This window comes from Anser brachyrhynchus, assembly GCF_964034855.1.
Source record: "Anser brachyrhynchus genome assembly, chromosome: 4".
Classification (NCBI taxonomy): Eukaryota; Metazoa; Chordata; class Aves; order Anseriformes; family Anatidae; genus Anser; species Anser brachyrhynchus.
The window spans coordinates 64104740-64121157 of record NC_137698.1 but is presented as its reverse complement, the minus strand read 5'-3'; the positions used below and the strand labels follow the sequence as shown (position 1 = coordinate 64121157).

General features: G+C 38.3%; 1 protein-coding gene across 3 annotated transcripts in view; it reads right to left on the bottom strand.

Annotated features, from left to right (window-relative positions):
* The window catches only part of LOC308194188 (uncharacterized protein), a 208397-nt gene that overhangs the window by 21470 nt on the left and 170509 nt on the right, over nucleotides 1–16418 (bottom strand). The window lies entirely within an intron of this gene.

The window sequence follows — 16418 nt, the reverse complement described above, 5'->3', positions numbered from 1 at the left end:
CCCCATAACAACTTAGAAAATAAAAATAAAAATAAAAAAAACAGAAACCATGCCAGTCTTTTGTTGCAACATTTCATTTCAATTGATTACTAGAAGAGCAAAAATATGTGCTTTGGAAATGGTGCATTTCCTTGAACAAATGACTTTACAATTCATTTATGTTTATTCTGAAATGTGTGAAAACACTAGTGATGGTTTATAAATATGGAGCTGTGACTCAGACAATCTACTAGCGTCACAAAGAGCCTGAGGTTTTATGAAGAAATGAGACTGACTTCTTTAATCCTTTTCCAGTTCAAGGCCACATTCAGCTCTCAGATGTGCAGCGTATACAAATAGTTGTATAACCTGAAATCTCCATTGCTATGCCCCTGTGTATAAGTAGAGTGGACAGATTTTCAAGCTTTATTGTAATCTATGCATTATGCTCTTGAGACTAGAATCTAGCACTTTGGGAAAGGTGCTTTTTAGATAAAACATGACAATTGCTTTATTGGTTTTAATGTAAAACAACTGCTGGCTTTCAGAACAAGTAATACATAGCATGAATTCTGACAAGACTGAATGACTGCTGTGTGTCACATCAGTAGGGCTTTTATTCAAGGGAAATTCAAAAGACTATAAGATCAGCAGAAGAAAACATGCACCCCACTTGCACCATCTTGTACATCAGACTATAAATTATTATTATTATTATTATTATTAATTATTTTTTAACTCAAGAAAGCTGTTAAATATTCATTGCTACGGGTGCAGGGAAAGTGTGAGTTTGACTTCAGGTTTTGCACCCAAAGATGGTTATGTGTTTTATTCAGTAGCTTTTTGTTACAAAATACATAAACTGCCTCTAGTACCCAAGGTTGTTCCCCATCCTTCTAGGGCAGTACCTTCCTCAGAGGTATGAGATAATCAGGATCCTTCTTATTTGTATTTAACCTGAACTTATTTGTGTTTCATTCCTTGCTCCACAAGGGGTCCTGCTTAGTCATGACAGATGGACAGTGATACCACCAACACTGTATTTCACTCAGCTAAGGGAGTCTCCTTGGCATCAGAGTACTTACAGGGAGGCTAGGTGAATATGGTGAATATGCTAAATCTGCCTCATGATCCATTTAAGTGTTTTCCCCAGCATCTCTCTGGATGAAGACTCTGTGCTTTATTGAGGTTCCATTTGCTAGAGGTGTTAAGGAGCATTAACTACTTCTTCCCTTAGTAGGATAGTTCCAGAAGGAACTGGATGAATCATAGCATCATGATTCCTAACCTTTAGGTGTGTGGATGCTCAATAGAATTCACAGCTCTCAAATGACAGCCTCAGGCTCCAAAAATGATGCATTGGTTAAGCATGCATCAAAAAATTAAGCTGCTCAGAGTCAGGTTGCCAAAAGGTCATACTCACAAAAGGTACAGGAGGAGAAATATGTGCCCTAAGTCGCTCAGCCTGGGTTGAGTGGAGCTGCTTCCCACTGCTCAGGATTCACAGCCCTGAGTCTGCTCCTGCAGTTAGGTACCTAATGCCTTTCCTTCAGAGACTGCCACTGAGTCAGCCAAAGCTTTGGAAGATAGCAAAAGTAGTCTTATGACCCTTCTTACCAAGTAAAAGTAGAAGTTTCCCAGTTAAGTTATTCAAAGAAGAGGAGGGAAATATGCCTTTTTCCAGAGGGAAGTAGAACCACATCTACCAAAGGCATGTTCAAACCTCCCAGCTTAAGGAAATTGGTGGATGGGAACATTCTTGGTCCTTTGCCTTGAAACTGGCCCAAATTGCATGGTGTAGTTAAATATCCATTCGGCCAGATAGAGAAAAGCTTGAATATAAGTACAAAGCTTTTTGACTGGAACACTCACCTTGATGGAAGGGATGCGGATTTCATTCTCTGCTCTCAGATGTATGTAATATAAACCAAAGAAACAGTCCTTTGGCGTAGCACCTAGCAGACCTGTTTTCTTTATCCTGGGTGAATAATTTTACTATTAGCCTGGATGCTGGTCTCTCCCCATTCTCCCCATTCCTGACCAAATTAATACTTTTTTTTTTTTTTTTTTTTTTTTTTTTTAATACTAAGAGAAAAGCTTCAAAAAGAAGTTTAGGGATTTTAGTTTAGTTTAGTTTAGTTCAGCCTGTCAGGGCAATATTTCAAAAGCAATTAGTTGACTAAGGAGCCTCAATCCCAATGAATTTCCTAATCAGAAACTGTTTCTGTGGGGGTTGACTGGGCGTCTGTTACCACTCCTAGGGAAAAAATACAGCTTAACATCCTGTGGGTTTCCACAGGATGGGGCCTAGATGAAAGGTGTTCCAATTAAGCCTCCAGAACATTGTGTGAAGAGAAGAGACATGTCACGAGGCATGACACAGCTGGCAGGTGTAGGGGCTGTATGAGCTTTCAGGGTACAATGGCAATCCAAATCTATCAAGTCAAGATGAGCAGAGAAACGCTGTGACTCACAGAAATCACATGAACAGCCCTGCCACAAACCCACTCATCATGAGAAGTATCTGTTTGAGTAGTTACTATATTCCCCTTCTCTGCCCCAGGGCTTTTCAAGAGCATCTCAGATGTATTACTGCTAGCTGCTAAGGTGTCAGGCATTGTGATAGGTGAAAGATCCACAGAACATACCAATTTAAAAGATCATATAACTTGCTCAGAAGAGATAGCAGCACAGAAAGGCATACAAATATTAATCACAAAATCTATAAAACATTTGGCAATATGTGGGTGGCTGGTTCTTATAACTGTTGTGCTTATTAAATATATTGGAATTATCTTGCTGTTACTTCTCAGTCTACCTTGACTAAAATCTGAACTGAAAGCATTTTGAGCCAACATTTGTCCACTCATTTTAGGTAACAAAAGGTATAATACAACAGTGATCCACCTCAGGTCTTGATGTGCAGCCACAATGCACATAACAGGCACTAATCCCATCAGCTGTTCCAGTTGTTCCCAAACTGGGGATCATAAACCCTACTGTAATTGTTAACCTATCAGAAATCCATTTTCATACACCACTGATGCCGATATCTGGGGCTGCATGAAAATGACTGGTCTGTAAGAGAGGCAGAATCAGAAAAATATTAATAATTGCCACATTACGTCCTCTCTTCTACAGATTTATTATATCGATATTTTCTTTTTAACACTAATTATTGATCTTCTTTCTTTTCTCTCCAATATCTTAAAAAGCTTCTTTTTACCAACACAATGACAGAATGGTCCAAATCTCCTCTCTTTCACTGGTTGTCAAAAGATGCTTATATTAAATATCTGTTTAGGCCTTATTTTACTAGGAAAACATTTCTAGTTCCCTTTTCATGTCTCCATCCTTGAAACACAAAAAGCTTCTCCACGGACTTTGTTGTTTTTTCCACTTTTGCTATAGAAGCTCTCAGTTAGTGCTCATAGAAACAGTTTAGATTAGAGAGACCCACTGCAGTGTCTAGAAAACTGACTCTGAGAGGAATGTGCACTTGAAAATTGTCATGAATGAATTTATTACGCTAACATATGCTAAAACTTAAAGCTGCCAGTGCTGCAAAGAAAACTGTCTGCAGCTCCTACTTGCATTTGCAAGACCAAAAGGGATTAAATTTTATTCTAAAAAAGTGTGGTGCATTTGCAGCTGGGAGTGAGGTAGAATCAAGATACATTAAGTAAAAACGACATTACAAGTGCAAAGGAACAGATGGAAGCAAAAGTGAATTTTTATCATGACAATCCATTAGTGTTTTGCAGCCAGGCAGAGAAAAACAGTGACCTGGAACAAATCAAAAAGAATGATGCTTGACTTATGCTTCCTTCTGCAAAGTGTGACCCATATTCATAGTTTTTAATTAGAAGTATATTTTCTTTATGGGGTAATGAGCTAATTTCTGTCCATTTCTGTAATTCATTAAGTACCCAGGTTAAATTACAAATAAATGGGGAAAAAATGGACCAGTCATTGGACCAGTTACCAGAAGGATTCCTTATAAAATAGGGAAATCTATCAGCACATTGCTGTGTGCTGACCAGTTGCATAAGCCACTGGTAACCTCATACAACCTTGAGTAAATCTTGCCGTCAATATTTAAAACATGTCTAGCACAAACCATGTTTTTTTTTTTTTTTTTTTTTTTTAAATCCTCAGCTAGTCATCTAGAAGACTGATTTTGTCCCATAAATGACCTCTGGAAACAAAACCACATGCACAGCACTTTCTTCTGCTAGGGGAAATATGTTCACTACATATAGGACTGGCAAGCAGTGCAGAGGAAAGTACATTGACTTAGAAGCACATTGACTTAAAAGCACTTTCAGGGAGCTTCTGAATGAATACAACAGTGCTATCTGAAAGGATAAGTCTATTGGGCCAGGTCCTGAGTCTCCAATTTGAAAAGGACCCTGCTACCGCTAATTTCTGTGTTTGATGTTGGACACGTAGCTGACCCTTTACATATGTACTTACTAGTTTGTCTGCTCAATCACAATGTCAAATGCAGTAAGACTGGGCTTTAAACCCTCCCTCCAGTGAAATGTAATTGTCCATCCTTTGCAAAATAAACTGGCTACCATGACACTCTCATGCAGGCCCTGACATTGCATTGTTTAGACAAGAAGATGGAAATCTTCATCAAAAGTGTAATGACACTGGACTCTCCATTGCACATGCTGTGAGTCTGGTCCACACTGTGCATGAACACACAGTTACTAGGGCTTGAGCTCAGAGGCTTTCATGACTGGGCAGAAGAGTACTGTTTATATTTGGGGTCTTTGTAAACCTGAAACAGCAACTGCAGTAGTTTGTGTACATACTTGTGAAGTCAGAAAGGATTCTGTAACCATGTTTTCCTCATTAGTTGGCATATAAGAGCTATTCATGCTGCCCCTTCCTTTTCTCAGCTGTGTAGTAAATGTTAACTTTGCAGAATGGTATCTTCATTAACTTCTTGGAAATAGATCTGTAAATACTCATGGAAAGGGATTCTGGGGAGAAAGGTTACGTTAATCCACTCATGGTTATGAATCTTTCTTCTAGAGGACATTTTAGTTTGGTAGATGGTGAGAGTAAAGGAGTAATGGAAGTGATACAGCAAAGTGCGAAGACAGAAAGTTGCTCATACAGTGAGAAAACACCAATGGTAATCGACAACCTGATGGCGTATTTCATTCTATGGATTGGTGTTTGGTTTTGTTTATACTTGGGGTGCTATAGTGTATTCCACTGAGCAGAGAATAAGAAGCAGAGAGATGCCAGAAGAGTGTTTTCCATGGAGGCTGGTAAAATCCTTTGGAATTGCTCTCTGCCTCTCACGGGTGTTTGCTGCATTCCTCCAGGCAAGTTTTATTGTGTCTAATCAGCAGCGTTCCAACAGACAGCTGATTCTGGGAACAAATTCAGAGTGCTTAATGCCTCTTTCTTTTAAACTGCTTGAAATCAGAATCAATTCTGCAATAATGCCAGTGTAAGCAAGGAAAGAACTGACGTGGTCTCTGCTTTGTCTCCTCGTTCTTCATATCAATACGTATGCAAAGTGTGCATGAGAGTGAGTGCTCATGTTCATCATGGAAGCACTCACACAGAACCAGTGCAAGGGTCCAAGAAAAGGTAGATGGTGACAGATGATGAGGACATGAATCAAAAGATAGGCCTTCTTTACAAGAATAAAATCTGTAGGAATTGTTGGAGAATACAGCATTGTGATTTAATATTATGAAAGAAATGCTAGGTCTTGGTGATGTTTACCGTTCAAGGCACAAGATGGTGTTTAACAGACTGAAGCTGACACGGATCTGGTCAAGTCCCAGGTGAAGTGGCATTCCCCATACTGCCATGAGGGTACGCAGTTGCTGAACCTTATTTGTCCTTAGACCCAGTATATGACCGGGTGAGTTCACCAAGGCTTTCGGGGAACAGTCCCAACCTAAGCTACAAATGTACCATGCTTCTTGACAGTGGGTACTCACTGACTCAGTAACCTGCTTTATGGATTCTGCAGATTCTCACAACCCTTCAGTACTCTTTAAACAAGCTGCAAAATCACACGGGCATTTTAAAGGTTTGCCTTGCCGGAGGTATTTGATAGGAGTAGCATAATATACTCAGAGGTATTGCACGGGGTTCAGAAACAATAAATCTTATTTACATATATTTGTTTTTTTTTTTTTTTGGTATATTTGTTCAGTTTCCTCAGCTCTCAAGAACATGGTTTCCAGATTGTGTCAGAGTCTACTCTGGAATCTGTTCTTTGTAGCCCACAACTTGTTCCCTGGCATCTCCTCATCTCTGCTCATGCTTTTACTGGCCTTACCTGCTCCCAGCACTAAGGTCTGTCATCTGAAATTTTTCTATGTCTAGCTGTAGGTTTCCTGTATAGCCTTTCCGTGTTCATATGCTACCTTTTGGAAAACAATCCTTTTTTGTTCTGCTTTTAATAGCTTTATGTAGTTCAGTGTCAGTTTACTGCAGACATGACTGAAGCAAATTGATTTATTTGAACCTTTTTGTCACTTAGATTGTTTGGACAAGGCTTGACACTTAAACATTGGCATGCTATTGTTCCTTTGTTCCTACTTTGGACTGAAGGTTTTTTTTTTTTTTTTTTTTTTTTTGGCCAGGAATGGTGGATACCCAAAAACAGTGTTCCAAGTTCCAGCAGTTTCTCTCTCTTTGAAATGTCAACTAGCAGTACCCTGAAAGCAGATGGTTTGTGATGCTGGAGCAGGTTAGGCTTGATATGGACTGAAACATTTACGTATTGCTCTGGACTCACATTAGAAACAGCACCCAGATACTCAATTAGCTGGTGAAAGGGAGGTAGATAAGCAGTTTGCTTTCTGAGTGAGGTTGGCTGCAGAAATAACCTTAATCATGTGTATGTAGGGTTTGGTTGACCTTGACCCTTCTGCATTGCGGTGGCTGGAACAAACAGGTTCCCCTATTTCTAAGCAGTATGGTTATATTATTATTTAATCATCATTCTCTAGCAATGGCAACTTTAATTTCATGGTAATGTTTACTGTTCTAGACTCACTAGTTGTGTCAGAAATCCAAACTCTGGTGAGCAAACCCTCGACGCTTGACTGGAAAAAGCTTTTGAACTCACTGCCTCAGATGAAAAACAAATCTTAAAGCTTCCAATATTTATGTTTAGGGGGAACTAGCTGAAAAAGAGAAAGATTTTATGAGCCCAGAACAAAAATAGACCATTAAAAATCTTATTTTGTTTTCTTCCTTTGAAAATTCCCTTTTCATTTTAATTAAGCTCTCACAGGATTCATGATGTTGGAGAGTTTTCAAAGAAACAGGGAACTTGTTTGCCAGTATTTGTTGTTCTTGCATTTTATTTTTGCTCCCTCTTCAGCTCTCAGCTCTACTTGTTGATTTGTTGTAAATATTTATCTTTTCTGAGAAAAGCAGTTGAAGCAAAGGAATGGCTGGGAGTGTTCAGAAAACCTAAAAACAATAATTTTAGTAACAACTTTTACAACTTCTACATTTTAGAGATAGAAAAGTTCTTACAATTCATCTATTGTACTTAAATTGATCCAAACTAGAAAAAATCTGCCCAAGATTGTGTTGCCTTATAGTTGTAAACCATGACCATAGAAGCTTGATTTTTCTTCTAGGACTAGAAAGATATAGCTGTTGCAATAATACATTGATTTGTACTAAATTCCATGCAGTTTTGGCCTCCATCCTGCAAACACCAAGCTGGTCATTTCAGATATGGATTTCCTGAGGGTCTGACAGAGGCTTTATCTCCTTCACAATAGCTCTGGCAGCCCCCCTGTTCTCAGGAGATCATCACTTTTCTCTATATTTGAGAAATGGGTACTGCATACATCCAGAGATGCTCACCAAGGCTGCTCAGCAGCTGCAGGTGCTTCACCTTGACTCCGGCCAAGAGTACCGTGTCTCCTGAGCTGTACGGCTGGGTGCTGTCCCCTACTCTGCCCCCATGTCATGGGATCTCATAGTCTCACTGGGCATAACATTATAGGCATAAAAGTTCTGAGCTTCCAGAAGAGTGGCTTTCTTTTCAAAGCACATAACAGACCCGAAATACAGAATACAGTCCAGAAGGATGCTTCAGGTTAAATATGACTTAGATAGAAAATCTTTGTCATACAACTTGAAAATTGTTCCTTGCATCAGTAGCTGACAGTAGAACTGCTCAAGCTCATCTTCTCTGGTATGGTATCATCAAAACAAACAAACCAACAAAATAAACAGTAACAATCAACCCCCCCCCCAAAAAAAAACCAACTAAAAAAACAAGAACAAACAAGCACACACACACAAAACAAAACAAAACAAAAAACCCACCAAACAACCCTAAAACAAAACAACAACAGAAACACAAAACAACCAAAAATTCATGGAGTAAAATGTGTCTTTCTTACACACTATGACATTTTGTTGAATTTAACAGGAGTCATACACACAGGAGTAGAATTTGGCCGAATTAGCTGTTAGGAATGTGTACTTGACACTTAAACAAGACTCCACTTAAACAAGCAATGAAGTAGTACCATCACCCTCTGCTGAACATGGGAAATGACAGCAGAAAAAGTAAGGTGATTTTTCCCTAATCACCCAGCTCTTTTTGATTCCACTTGTCCATAGGACCAAAGTAGCTTCATTCCCACATAAGGGAAAATCACTATCACGCGACTTAGTTTATGAGAATTGAGGGAAAAACAACTGCTGGATATGAAAATTATTATTTGAAAATGACCTATTTCTAATTATGTCTTAATAAAAGAATATGTATCAAAGATTTTTATGACTAACATAAAATAATTTTCCAAAAATACATTATATTTTGAGGAATATATATTTCTTATTCTTTCCAAAGACCATACATGGAGATGAAGCAGTTTTATGTAACAGGCATGAAATAGTCCAAATATCAAATGCTTTCTGAAGTTACTACATGACTCTTAAGTTCTTCTCAGGCTTCTTAAAAAATGAGAAGATAGAAGAAGGGTTTTCAAGACTTGACTGGATGAAACCCCAAGAAACCTGGTGAGATGTCATGTCTGACCCTACTCTGAGCAGGACTTTGTAACGAAGATGCTGTGAGGTCCCATCCATCCTGACTGGCTCTGTTATTCTGTGGCTTTCTGAGAGCTGGATTTGGCCTTTAGAATGACGATCGAGCATGTGCTCGTGTCTCTCTTTCTCCACAAATATGTACATATGTGTGCTTACATCCAGCTATACTCTCAAAACCTTTTGTCAATTTGAGTTGTTATTAATGATTGTGATCTAAAAATAAAACCTTTTTTTTCCCAAGATTGAAAGATCTTCAGGCACTACTAAGCAATTCACTGTGTGTTAAAGCATATAAGTAATGACTGAAGAGTGTGAAACTCCAAACAGACCTCTGCATCAAGATGAATAGACCAGCAGAGTACATTCGCTGAAGTGCTTTCTGTATGGGTGAACACAACAGTATGTTTGAAATATATCAAAAGGAACTGTTGTGTATTTCACACTTCTCAACAGTGAGGGCAAAATGTATTGTATGCAGTACCCTGCACGTAAGAGTTACAAGAAAAATAACGGAACATAAAGCTCCTCTGAATATTAAAACAAGGTTCAGAAAATGCAGCTATACTTTTGGCAGCTGGCTGATATGCCAGCAGCAAACAAACTGGGGAGAGGAGGCTGAAGTTAGCTCATTTCTCTGCTAATATATTGTCTATAATAAGGTCCCAGATTTTTCCCATTTGTTTGTTATTTAGCAGTTCATCTGAACAAATATCTGTGCTCACAGAGCATTCATAAATGATTATAGCCCTTTGTCTGAGCATTTGCTGCTTGGAATTTGCTCGCTGCCTGGGCTGGTTGGTCACCTATGGACACGTCTATATTAAATAACACTGTGCCATGGGAGAGATAGCCAAGATAGCCCAAGAAGAAGGACGGTATGTCTGCATGGCGCAGTGCCACACTGCGTGCTCACTTAGGTCCCAGAGGCTGTATAAATAAGTTAGCTCCATTCAGTTGGCACAGCTCTGTGCTGACCTAGCTGTCCTGATCCCAGGATTGGAACTGGCTTGTTTAGAGGTAGGTCAGTGTGGATAGAATTTTTCTCCCTCGTTTGTCTGACCTCAACAATGCTGTTGCAGTTAATTCCTCCCAAATTTTTTCTCATTCATCCTCTTTTTTTATTTGTTTCATAATGAAACAACAAGGAGGTTTAAAGTTACTTTCCATACATACTCGTGTAAGAAAATATTTGTTGAGTTAGCTAGCTATAAAAGTGAACAAAAAGAGTGTAAAAATGGATAATTAAAACTATTAAGATTTCACAATCATTCTTCAAAATATGTTTTCCCTCTGTTCATCCAATACTCTTACTTTTGGCAAAACAAGCTGGTATCTTTCATTAATAAAAATATTTGCCACTAAAAATAGAATATAATTATGCAGGTTAATGAGTAAAGATTGGACACTACATGATACACATCTGAATTTCTTGCATTTTCCTTTCTAGGTTATGAACCTTTGATAATCTAATCACTCAAACTACCTGGAATCATTATTATTATTATTATTTTTAATGACATAAGTGATACAACAAGAAAAGAAGAGTGAATTGTTTGAATGCTCTGTAAAGCATCCTGCTATCAGACTGTTCTGATGTCTTACTGCTCCTGGTTTAAATTATTTACATGGCTTTCCAATTATTTTCATAGTTTATCAGACAGCATAGGACTATATGAGAACTGTAAAAGAATGTGTCAATGTATACTTCATGTAACATTGTGCTAATTTGCTCATTGGTACAGCAAAACCCATCTTGGTGGGTTTGAACCATCTTGTATAGTGTGGCCTCTTTCATTGTCAGAAGGATAATCATGTGAGATAGGAAGAGCTCACGCTCTGTGTTCTAATTACTGATGATCAGGGTGTGTGAAGATCTCATAAAAACATCAGGAGCCTTCTTTGTACCCTCCAGTTCTGCTGTTTCTTTAAAGGCCATTTGCAAAAGAAGAAGAACCCGACATAACCACGTCAGCAAAAAAATAGTGAAAGCGATGTGAAAAAAAATAATCTCAAAATCTATCTCTCTTGCCATAATTTGTGATTTTTGGCACAGAAAACAATAAGTATGAGGAAAAAAAAAGTAAGAATGCAAGCTGAAGACAAGTCAATAAGAGGAAGATTGCATAAGATTTAAATCAGACAAGAAAGAAACATTTCACAGCAGAAATTTAGGGAGAAAATTCCCTCACATCCTCCCAAGAAAACTCAACATGGAAGCATGCTTAATGGTGCACAGCACAACTGCCTTTTGCTGCAGGCTAGGAATAAGTAATTCAAACGAGTGAGAGAAATTCGTATCCTAGAAGGGAAGGATATTTGTATCCTCCCTGCAATGTGATGTTGTAAAAGTTGACAGAAGGGCTGTTACCAGATGGACTAACAAGCAGAGAAAGGGAGTTGTTAAGAAATGGAAACCTAATGAGAACATTCACAAACCAAGAAACAGAAATGGTAAAAATGAAGAACAAAGCCATAAATGTTCCAACCCTGCTTCAATCCATGAATAACAGCATGTATGTGATTCAGCTGGGGGTTTCATGAACATTTTGACATGCTGGATGTGTTGCTATTGCTTTGCCTGCCAGATACATGGACTGTATAGTAATGAGTAACAACACACAAGCCAGTGTATGTTTTTAGCTGGTATGAGTCAATGTCCATGTAGCTGCATTAGGGCAACACTCAATGAACAGATGAGCCCTGCAAAAGGGCAGGTATAAAGCTTAGCTAGCCCAGAGCATGAGCTGGATGAGCTCCCACCTACTGCAGTGTGGGGAGAGGGTCAGTCTGTATTTCAGAGCTCTGGTTGAATGTTCCCTAAGACAAACAGAGTGAGTGTTTAAAGGAAAAAAAAAAAAAAAAAAAGGAACTCTATGTGTATCCAAACAAATGAATAATAATAATAATAAAAAGAAATGAATAAAGAAATGAATGCTTCCCCTTCCCTCAGCCCTCATAATTAATAGTTTTTACATCACAATGAATGTAATGCATACTAAATTGATTAAAACATAGCATACACTAATGGGCTAATGCAAGCCTCTCTGTCTAATGAGTACGTACCAAAACAGCTGAAAAATAAAGGATGGTAGACTTGCCCCTGGGTTACCTCCATTGCTTGTAGTTCATGTTGATTTATATTGGCAGTGAATTTGGCCCTTATACAAACACTTCAGCAGCACCATTTTCTCATCACACTTGCTTTCTTTCCTACAGTAAGAACTAAAACAACAAAGAGTAGTGATAGACAAAGAAGCCACCTTTTCTCATACAGAGCTTGGCAGGCACAAATTGCTAGGCTTCAGCTAGCAGGTCTGTTGGCTTCCATCTGCCAATTTCCTCTCCTGTAACATCAGCCTTTTCTTTGTTCACCCCAAGATTTGTGACCTCTGAGCAAGTATTCCAGGGTTCAGACTCTGATCTAGCCAAGCTTTCCCTGACTAGAATGGGAATCGGTTTGTCTGTTCATGTGTTTTCCTAATAACAAATCTGCAGTGTGTTGCAGCAGCTTGTTTTATACTACCAGGAAAGATGTGTCTGTAGCATAACTTGGGTAAACATTTTTCTGAGAAAAAAAAAAAAGGAAAAAGAAAAAAGAGAAAAAAAAACACAGAAAAACAAAACCAAATTCAACCAAACAAAAAGCACTGTCACCCATGTTGACTGCTGAGACTCCTGCAGCCTTCCTAGCAATGACTGAATGACGGTTCATCTGTTGGTGTAGAGCAACCTTCCTTCTGATTGTCTTTGATTCTTGCTAAACACATCATCTTACCTGAGATATAAACTGGAGTGTTTGCCAAACATAAATATCATTTCATCTATAGGAAGTCATACAGTACATGAAGGCAAATAAAATGTTGTTCTTTTGCAGCTGGTGAGCAAGTATTTCAGGACAATAATAAGATTAAATGTCAGTATGACTACACTATATAATTCTGGATCACAAATAAAAAAAAAAAAAAGAAAGAAAGAAAACACCAGATTCAGCACTTTGCCCATCGGAAACAGCTAACAGTACACAACAGCTGAAAAAGGTCTATTTTTATATCCCTATCAATAGAAGTCTGAGTAGCTGCTAACAATTTTGCATCCATAGATTTACAGCTGCAGTTATTAATACAAAATTTCACCTATCACTGTTTATCATGTAACTTTAAAAGATCTGTCTGTGTGCTATTAGGCCTTCTCAGTTTACTTATATGTTACATATGTACAGCCCCACCCAGCTTTTCCCAAGCAGCAAACACATCTAATTCACTTATTATTGTGAATTTGGCAGCAACCCCTGTATTTAAGTTGCTCAGCAGTACTGATTATAATGGGATTGTTGTGGACTTTCCATTCCTCTGCTATTGGTATCCAGAGATGACTGCCTCCAGGCTACAGCAGTAACTTTTGCACATTCTATGACATTTCCTTCCTTCCTTCCTTCCTTCCTTCCTTCCTTCCTTCCTTCCTTCCTTCCTTCCTTCCTTCCTTCCTTCCTTCCTTCCTTCCTTCCTTCCTTCCTTCCTTCCTTCCTTCCTTCCTTCCTTTCTCTCTTTCTTTCTTTCTTTCTTTCTTTCTTTCTTTCTTTCTTTCTTTCTTTTCTTTCTTTCTTTTCTTTCTTTCTTTCTTTCTTTCTTTCTTTCTTTCTTTCTTTCTTTCTTTCTTTCTTTCTTTCTTTCTTTCTTTCTTTCTTTCTTTCTTTCTTTCTTTCTTTCTTTCTTTCTTTAATATAAGTGGTTAAAACAGTCACTTCCCTTCTGTGTGTTGCTGACTTAGGCCAACTTCAGCTACTCTGCAAAACAACTGACAGAATATGTGAATAACCTGCAGTTAACTTTCAAGGCTACAGATACTTCTCAGTCATCTCACATTTTAGGTCTCAGGCCAAAGCACATTACACAGAACATTTATCCCTCGAAAGACATGCTTCTCATCACCACTGTGCAAGGATACTTTTATCATATTCAGTTTTCTTGCCAACGTGCGTCTTCTGAACGGAGAGTTTTGTGCCTTTTATTTTCATTCTGGTTTGGAGGAAGTAGAGAATCTCACTCTGAAAATTATTTGTTTTCTGTTCAAACTTTTTCTGTACTTTTTGGCTGCTAAAAAGAGATGTTTCACTCCTTAAAAATCTGTTTCATCCAAGGTGTGACACATACTCTTTAACATATCCTCCTGTGGAAATGTCTTTTAGCCATAGTGTTGTCTGCTAAAATAAACATAATGGGCCTCACTCACATGCAGAATTAGAAACAAAATAAAGATTTATTAATGAGATGCTGAAGCAGAACATTTTCCAGCATGCAAAGAAAAAGAGCTTAATAATCCCTGCTGTTTTTTTTTATCTTTGTGGATTTCTAAAAACTATTTGTATCCTCTTTCTGTCAGCAGGAGTGAAAGCTCAAAATAATGTATGGTAGGAAGAGAGGAAGTTTTCTCTAGTAAAAAAAAAAATAAATATATATATTATATATATTATTTCCAACACACCCAAGCATATATATATATATATTTCAATAGAAAAGCCAACCAAGTTTTTTATGTTTCTCATTACAGGTCAATATTCAAAGATATCTAATCATCAAGGCATTGTCTTTATCAGTCGGTAAAGCACTGTGTGGCACCCATTGCAGGGACCTAATGCCATGCTGAAGTATTGCAGGACAATAAAAGGTAAAACCAATCCTGATAAAGGATATAAAAAGGGTCTGGTAAATTACCACAAGTTTCTATTTTCAGAGTGGATGTCTGTCTGAAAGATGGCCTCATCAACTAAAGAAACAGCTATGCTCTTTAAGTAATCAATGATCAATTACAATGATGACCCCCTCGCTACACAGCTTTGTGCTGTCCTCTTGCACAAAGACCATGAATCAATGAACATGGATGGCAAGAAAGAGGGATTTAAAACAGATAAGCTGGTGGGCACAATGAAGGTAGATGAAGGTTCCAGTGCCTATAGAGAACAAAAAGGTTTTGCCAAAAAACAAAACAAAACAAAACAAAATGACAATAATAAAACAAAACAAAACAAATTATTGAATGCCATTGATATGAAAAGAGATAAAGAGATACAGGTACTATTGCTGCTGCACCATACTTTAAGACCTTCTTTCATTACTGCCTGGAGTTTTCTTTGGTCAAATACAGAAAAGATGATTTAAAAGTGGAAGAAGGGGAGAAAAGGATTTTTAGGACATAGACTGTCTTTATAGTTTGGCTTTAATCAAAAGTGTCACTGAAAGATCTAATCACTTCTCACTTTGTCATAAGGAAATCTATGCTGGGTTTTGAAGAAGGTTTGATAACCATTAGTGTAGTGCTGTTTTGGACCAGTGGGAGAGGAGTGGGAATGTCATCCTTCATGACAGAAATTACTGGAAGTTTTTGTTTTGGGGGCACTGATGATCTTTACTAACTAAGTTTCCAGATGATGATGTTTATGAAAACTGTGTTAAAAACTCCTTAAACTTGATATCATCATATTAATTTTATGGATATGATATTAGACCTCTAAAATCAGATTAGAAGCTGCACATTACCTATAAAACTGATAAGTAACTAAGATGTGTAAAACTGAGTTCTATTAATATTTTGAGAAAAAGAATATACTGATGGATATGAGTTTTGGCAACCTAGGAGGACAAATGTGTTCACTCAGAGCTCAGTACTACTCACTGTTTATGGCAATGTGGTCAACGTTATGGAAAGAAATTGGAAAAACAATGTGGTGGTGTCAGCATGGAAATATGAACAGCACACAGCTATGCCATGAGGTGTCTTTGGGTTCTGGTACTTTATCTACCTTGATACCCTGCAATAGTTTCCCCAAAAGCTGACTATTTCAAAGCCATGTACAGAAATCACAGGCAGATCTTCATTTTGCAAACAGCAGTACCAGCTGAAGATGGTGCCATCCTGGTTGTCCACCATTTTTGCACTGCTCCTGTTCTCACAGTTTGGCCAGCTGAAGCACTGTTAAGCATATCTTATCTGGCAAAGCCAGCCAGCAACATTAACCTGCCAATAAAGATGGGTCAGGTGGCTTTACCTGAGGTAGGAGAGGGAGCATCCGAAGAGCCCCCAGCCAGTAGATCTGTGGGGGCAGTACTTCTAACTGGGCAGAAGGCAATATACCACCTCCAATCAGCAGAGCGAGACCTGGAAAACATCTGTCTATGGCCTTGGCAAACCACACGAATACGCTCACAGCATGGCTTGCTGTGTACCTGGCAGAAACAAAGGCTGGAAATACTTTGATTTGTATGAACATTCACAACCTGTGCTTCCTTTCCCAGAAAAGCTATGAATTTTAAACAAAAATGCCTCTGGTGCTACACTGCGCACTCCACTATTGCAAGACCCCTGCTCAGTTACCT